The 7,486-nt window shown below is 42.6% G+C and overlaps 1 pseudogene; it reads left to right on the plus strand.

Annotated features, from left to right (window-relative positions):
* The first annotated feature begins 1,356 nt into the window (after positions 1-1,356).
* Positions 1,357-1,976, plus strand: LOC102410826 (annotated as a pseudogene).
* The last annotated feature ends 5,510 nt before the right edge of the window (positions 1,977-7,486 follow it).

Below are 7,486 nucleotides of genomic sequence, written 5' to 3' on the forward strand. Positions count from 1 at the left end.
ACGCTGGGCTGGAAGGAGCACAAGCTGGAATCAAGATTGCTGGGAGAAATATCAATAACCTCAGATATGCAGATGACACCACTCTTATGGCAGAAAGTGAAGAGGAACTCAAAAGCCTCTTGATGAAAGTGAAAGAGGAGAGTGAAAAAATTGGCCTAAAGCTCAACATTCAGAAAACTAAGATCATGGCATCCGGTCCCATCACTTCATGGGAAATAGATGGGGAAACAGTGGAAACAGTGTCAGACTTTATTTTTTGGGGCTCCAAAATCACTACAGATGATGACTGCAGCCATGAAATTAAAAGACACTTACTCCTTGGAAGGAAAGTTATGACCAACCTAGATAGCATATTCAAAAGCAGAGACATTACTTTGCCAACAAAGGTCCGTCTAGTTAAGGCTGTGGTTTTTCCAGTGGTCATGTATGGATGTGAGAGTTGGACTATGAAGAAAGCTGAGTGCCGAAGAATTGATGCTTTTGAACTGTGGTGTTGGAGAAGACTCTTGAGAGTCCCTTGGACTGCAAGGAGATCCAACCAGTCCATTCTGAAGGAGATCAGCCCTGGGATTTCTTTGGAAGGACTGATGCTAAAACTGAAACTCCAGTACTTTGGCCACCTCATGAGAAGAGTTGACTCATTGGAAAAGACTCTGATGCTGGCAGGGATTGGGGGCAGGAGGAGAAGGGGACGACAGAGGATCAGATGGCTGGATGGCATCACCGACTCGATGGACATGAGTTTGAGTGAACTCCAGGAGCTGGTGATGGACAGGGAGGCCTGGCGTGCTGTGATTCATGGGGTCGCAAAGAGTCAGACATGACTGAGCGACTGAACTGAACTGAAATAAGGTCTACATATTGCAAGTGACTGATGCACCTTTCAAGCTTCTTGTAATCTATAGGTTTTTCCCTTTTGTCTTTCTCTTTTTTCCTTTCAACTTACATATTGAAGAAACCAGGTCATTTGTCCTTTAGAGATTCCCACCTATGGTATTATTTAAAATATTCCCCCCTCCTCTATATTTCTTTTAAGTTCAGATTTTATTTTTCCATCTGTACCTCAAGGCATGTGGGATCTTAGTTCCCTGGCTAGGGGTAGAACCCATGCCTCCTGCAATGGAAGTTTGAAATCTTAACTGGACTGCCAGGGAAGTCCCCAGATTATCTATTTTTGAAAGACCCTGTCAGACAGACACAAAATGTACGGTTGTTGACAGACTGGAGAGAGTGAGGAGGCTGTGTCTGGCTCCCGGTCTCACAGCCCTCGCAGTATGTTGTTTTTCAGAGATGGCACCAGGGCGAGTGAGAGCCGGGTAGCACTGGCTGACCCTGTGCTCGGCTGCGGAAAAATAACTAAACGTGGGCCAAGGAGATCCTAAGAAACCAAGAGAAAAACATCATATGCATTTTCTGTGCGAACCTGCTGGGAGGAGCACAAGAAGAAGCACCCAGATGCTCAGTCAACGTCTCAGAGTTTTCTAAGAAGTGTGCAGAGAGGTGGAGGACCACATCTGCTCAAGCGAAAGGGACATTCGTAGACATGGCAAAGGCAGACAGACAAGGCCCGTCATGAAGAAGAAATTAAAATTCATATCCCTCCTAAAGAGGAAACAAAAAAGAAGTTCAAAGATCCCAATGTACCCAAGAGGCCTCCTTCAGCCTTTTCCTGGTTTTATTCTGAGTATTGTCCAAAAATCAAAGGAGAACACCCTGGCCTCTTCACGGGCAAAGCTGCAAAGAAACTGGGAGAGATGTGGACTAACACTGCAGCAGATGCCAAGCAGCCTTGTGAGAAGACTGCTCAGCTGGAGGGAAAGTACGAGAAGAGTATTGCTGCATGCCAGGCTTAAGGGAAACCCGGCGTGGCAACAGTGAGCGCATATACTAACGTTGCAACGATGCGGAAGATCAGCATGGCCGTGCACACGGGTGACATGCAGTTCCTGAAGCTTCCGTATTTTCATAGATTATAAGATAAAGTCAAACATTTATCTGCTGATACTTTTTAAGTTGACCTGTCTTTATACTTAGAAATATCTCTTAATAGTAGGCTTCCCTGGTGGCTCAGAGTCGGGGTTGCAAAGAGTCAGACATGACTGACTATCGTGATGTAGCAACCAAAGGAGTCGTCAAGGGTGAAAAAAGCGAGAATAAGAAGGAATATGAGGAGAGCCCGAGAGCCACAGCTACTAAGTCCCCTGAGCCTGGAGCCCTGCAGCAAGAGAAGCTACCGTAATGAGAAGCCTGCGCACTGCAACTAGGGAGTAGCCCCCACTCACCACAAATAGAGAAAAGCCTGCATCAATGAAGACCCAGTGCAGCCAGAAATAAATAAGGCAAGAGTTTTTTAAAAAAGAAAATGAAGAGGAAGATGATGAATAAGTTCCTTCTAACCCAGTTTTTTTTTCTCTTGTCTATAAAGAATTTAACCCCAATGTGGACAGCTCACTCCTTTCAAAGAAAAAAACTGGAATGTAAGGCTGTGTAAGATTTGTTTTTAAACTGCACAGTGTATTTTTTTTATATAGTTAACATACTACCAAATGTGTCTTTAGATGGCCCTGTCCCAGTGATACTTTCAACAGCTACTAACCCTGCCTGGTACTATATGGGGGTTGCAAATTTGCCTGGAAATTTAAAGCATGTTCTTGTTGGTGCATAGCGCAAGGTAGTTATATATGGGAATGGAAGTTTTTTTCATCTTCAGTGCTCTCTGATGAAGCTTATATGAAATAATTCTTATTCTGTTAACTGAACACCACCCTGTGATTGCAAAAAAAGAAAAACAATTGCAGCTGTTTTGTTGACATTCTGAATGCTTCTAAACAAATACAACTTTTTATTAGTATTGTCCTTTCCATGCTGCTGCTGCTGCTAAGTCACTTCAGTCGTGTCTGACTCTGTGAAACCCCATAGACGGCAGCCCACTAGGCTCCTCTGTCCTTGGGATTCTCCAGGCAAGATTACTGGAGTGGGTTACCATTTCCTTCTCCAATGCATGAAAGTGAAAAGTAAAAGTGAAGTCTCTCAGTCATGCCTGACTCTTAGTGACCCCATGGACTGGAGCCTAAAAGGCTCCTCCGTCCATGGGATTTTCCAGGCAAGAGTACTGGAGTGGGTTGCCATTGCCTTCTCTGGTCCTTCCCATAGGTCTGAAAATTTTCTCCTTGAGCAGAAGCTAGTCTTTTCCTTTTGCCCATTTTGGATCGCATGAATTATTACAGTGTTTTATCTTTCATATAGTTAGCTGATAAAAAGCTTTTGTCTACATACCTTGCATACTCATGATTAGGATAATAAAAGTTGAATTGAGACAGTTTTCCTTTATAACTGAGGCTCAAATCTTGATCAGTTGATATCGAGTTCACAGAGCACAGTTACATTTACAAAGTGAAGACTAACCCATCTACTCACAGCATGGGATTATTGGAATTAAGCATTTTGAAAGTCTGTCCCTGAGGGACTAGTAAAACAGTCCATGTGCTAGGCAGTTATATTTGCAGTTCCCTTGTTAAAAACCTGAGAATGTAGCCCCAGAAGTGTGAGCTTAAAATACAAGACTGACATATTAAGTTTTTTGTTGACATTGACAGAGGCTCTGGGAAAAAAGTGCTGGTTGTAAATATATTTTCCTTTTTATCTAAATGTGGATTATTTAGGAAACTTGAGATGTTCCATTAAAGATACTTAACTAATTGGGTCAACTTTTAAAATTGTGTACCACACTTTAAATTAGGTATATTTTCCTATATTATGGTTTGCCCCTTTATAATCAATAGACATGAGGGAAGAAGATACATAAACTTTGTATCTCAGTGTGAATTATCTGATTTATTTGAATTTGATTTTTTAAAAAATTCAAGCTCATTCATTAGGGTCATATGTTTATCTGCTTAGCAGTTTAGAGAACAATTTGGCAATTCCGTGGTTTTTCAAGACTATCATTTTCTTAAAGTGCCAGTGTTTTAAAATAACATTCTTATAATTTAACATGCTTTTGTGACAGAGTGCTGTTTTGTTACATAATTTTGACTTGGATTCTTTCCATTTGCATTTTTCTGTAATTTCAGGAGGAATACTGAACATCTGAGTCCTGGATGATGCTAATAAACTAATAACTATGTGTGTGTGCACGTGTTTGCTCATGTCCAGTTCTTTGTGACCCCATAGACTGTAGCCTACCAGTCTCCTTTGTTCATGGAATTTTCCAGGCAAGAATACTGGAGTGGGTTGCCATTTCCTCCACCTAGGGATCTTCCTGACCCAGGGACTGAAGCCCCACCTCTCATGTGTCCTGCATTGGTAGATGGATTCTTCACCAGCTTTTCCTGGGAAGCCCCCAAATTGCAGAGGTTTAAAAATGTGTAGGTTTGTCTCTCCTTTTGAGGTGTCAACAGTCATGTTCAATCCATTGTTATTTCTTTAGGAATTATGAAGTGGTGATATTTTAATCCTATCATTTCTTCTTTATATATTAGCTGGAATATTTCTATAAAAGGAAATTTCTCCTTACCTATTTGGTTATCCCTATTTATAGTTCCCACAGGAAGGCAGGATAAATACTTGAACCAATTTCAATGCAAGAATTGCTTCCTAGCATGGAAAATGCAAACTGAATCCAACTTGGATCCTGCCCTCAAGGAGATTTACATTTGGTAGGGGGATAAGACATGTGCACAGAAGGGATGAGAGAATCCAAGAGGTACAAAGGGTTCTGAGCATGTTTTGAGGAGCATCATTGCTAAGAGGCAGAGCTGCTGGGATTCAGTGCTTCTGGATACTGGGGGATTCAGCAGGGAGGCCTAGTAAAAGTGTTGGCATTTCAGCTGGCATTCACTCCAAGGATGGGGTGGCAGGGAGTGGCAGTTGCTCTCCAACATAAGCTCTCCCCTTCTTCTAAGCCTGGGCTCATGGTCTTCCAGAAGTAAGATAGCTATTTATTCTTCCTTGCAGTTCAGTGTGGCCATATCACAAAGTTCTGGCTTATGGGCTGTTATGAGAAAAGGTAACCTGTGCAATTTTCAGATTGCACCCTTAAAGACAGGAACAGGCCTTTCTCTCCCCACTCCCTATCCTACCCCTCACAAGGTTGATTCTGTGGTGCCTTATCTTGGACACTTACTCCTTGGAAGGAAAGTTATGACCAACCTAGACAGCATATTCAAAAGCAGAGACATTACTTTGCCAACAAAGGTTCGTCTAGTCAAGGCTATGGTTTTTCCTGTGGTCATGTATGGATGTGAGAGTTGGACTGTGAAGAAGGCTGAGCACTGAAGAATTGATGCTTTTGAAGTGTGGTGTTGGAGAAGACACTTGAGAGTCCCTTGGACTGCAAGGAGATCCAACCAGTCCATTCTGAAGGAGATCAGCCCTGGGATTTCTTTGGAGGGAATGATGCTAAAGCTGAAATTCCAGTACTTTGGCCACCTCATGCGAAGAGTTGACTCATTGGAAAAGACTCTGATGCTGGGAGGGATTGAGGGCAGGAGGAGAAGGGGACGACAGAGGATGAGATGGCTGGATGGCATCACTGACTCGATGGACATGAGTCTGAGTGAACTCCGGGAGTTGGTGATGGACAGGGAGGCCTGGTGTGCTGCGATTCATGGGGTCGCAAAGAGTAGGATGCGACTGAGCGACTGATCTGATCTGATCTGATCTTGGAACATGAGGACTGCCATCATGAAGACAGCAGAGCAACAAGGTAGAAGGAAACTCCTGGATTTCTGGATGCCCTCCTATGAGGCACCATACCAGCCCTGGGTGCTGGCCAACTATGACAAGAGCAAGGAATAAGCCTCTTCTCCTGATGGGGAGGCCGAGGAGATGGGAGTGCTGTCTGGGGGTCCCACTGGAAGCATCTAGTATCTGCTGGTGCTGGGAAGTGGTGAGAAAGGGAATTCAGCTCAAAAAAATATAGGGAAAGGAAAAAGTGTAGGGCAAGGTCAATGTTTTCACATTGAGGAAGAGAAGAGAGCAATTAGAAGATCCCAAAGTCTCTTGTGTGGGTGTGTGGTTAGTTGTGTCCAACTCTGTGTGACCCTATGGACTGTAGCCTGCCAGTCATTGGATTTTCCAGGCAAGAATACTGGAGTGGGTTGCCATGCCCTCCTCCAGGGGATCTTCTCGACTCAGGGGTCAAACCCACATCTCTTATGTCTCCTGCATTGGCAGGTGGGTTCTTTACCACTAGCACCACCTGGGAAGCCCAAAGTCTCTTAAGAGTAGGGTTATCAATATTTTTGAAAAGCATTGACACTCCCTTCTCACTCCTGAAGTTTGATTCAATGTGAGAATAGGGCTGAATTGCATTTTGGCCATTCCTCCATAGTGAAACATTTGGTTTATTTCTACCAGTTTGTCCCTGTTGCTCTGTTTCTCTGCAGTTCTGTGACTACGGTAACCTTTTATTTCAGCAAGCAGCCTTTTAAAGGACGTTTTAGACATCAGTTAAGCTCATCTGCAGTGATGCCAATAGAAGAGCTATGGCCAAGTTCACACATGGGAAGCAGTGACACAGCTGCTGCCGGGCCAACAGTGACTATAAGAGGATTCTCGATTTCAGAGATGTTAGAATGTGAAAAAAAAAAAAGTGCATCTTAGAACTGATGAATCAGTATGTTGAAGGAAAAGGCAGAGTCAGAAAATTACTATTTACAGAATTAGAGGAAGTCTTACATACTTGCATAATTTGGGCTGAAAATTAGAAGTGATGTATTTCAAGGACCTAGAATAAAATCAGGGAAAAGGTTAAAAGAAAATAGCACAGTTTGCCTAAAATAAGTATACTATGTTTGATGGAGGCTGGTATTCATTAACTTGATCTAGACAAGCACGGTTGGTCTCCCTCTCCCATTGGGAGGCAAGGTGATATGACAACTTAGAGTGCTGAAGGGTTGATAAATGTTCAGCAAGTGGCTTTCTAGAACAATGTGCATATATATGTTTATTAGAAATTTTACTGATAGAAAGGATAGGTAGCACACAGCTTACAAATATTATTAAATATACCACTCTTTGTTGTAAATGACCATATAGCAGGAAGCGAAGAAGAACTAAAGTGATTCTTGATGAGAGTGAAAGAGGAGAGTTAAAAAGCTGGTTAAAAGCTCAACATTCAAAAAATAAGATCATGGCATCAGTCCCATCACTTCATGGCAAATAAATGGGGAAAAATGAAAATAGTGATAGACTTTATTTTCTTGGGCTCCAAAATCACTGTGGACTGTGACTGCAGCCACGAAATTAAAAGACGCTTGCTCCTTGGAAGAAAAGCTATGACAAACCTAGAGAGAGTATTAAAAAGCAGAGACATCACTTTGCCAACAAAGGTCCATATAGTCAAAGTTATGGTTTTTCCAGTAGTCATGTACGTATGTGAGAGTTGGACCATAAAGAAGGCTGAGAGCTGAAGAATTGATGCTTTTGAACTGTAGTGTTGGAGAAGACTCTTGAGAGTCACTTGGACAGCAAGGAGATCAGA

This window comes from Bubalus bubalis, chromosome 4, assembly GCF_019923935.1.
Source record: "Bubalus bubalis isolate 160015118507 breed Murrah chromosome 4, NDDB_SH_1, whole genome shotgun sequence".
Lineage (NCBI taxonomy): Eukaryota > Metazoa > Chordata > Mammalia > Artiodactyla > Bovidae > Bubalus > Bubalus bubalis.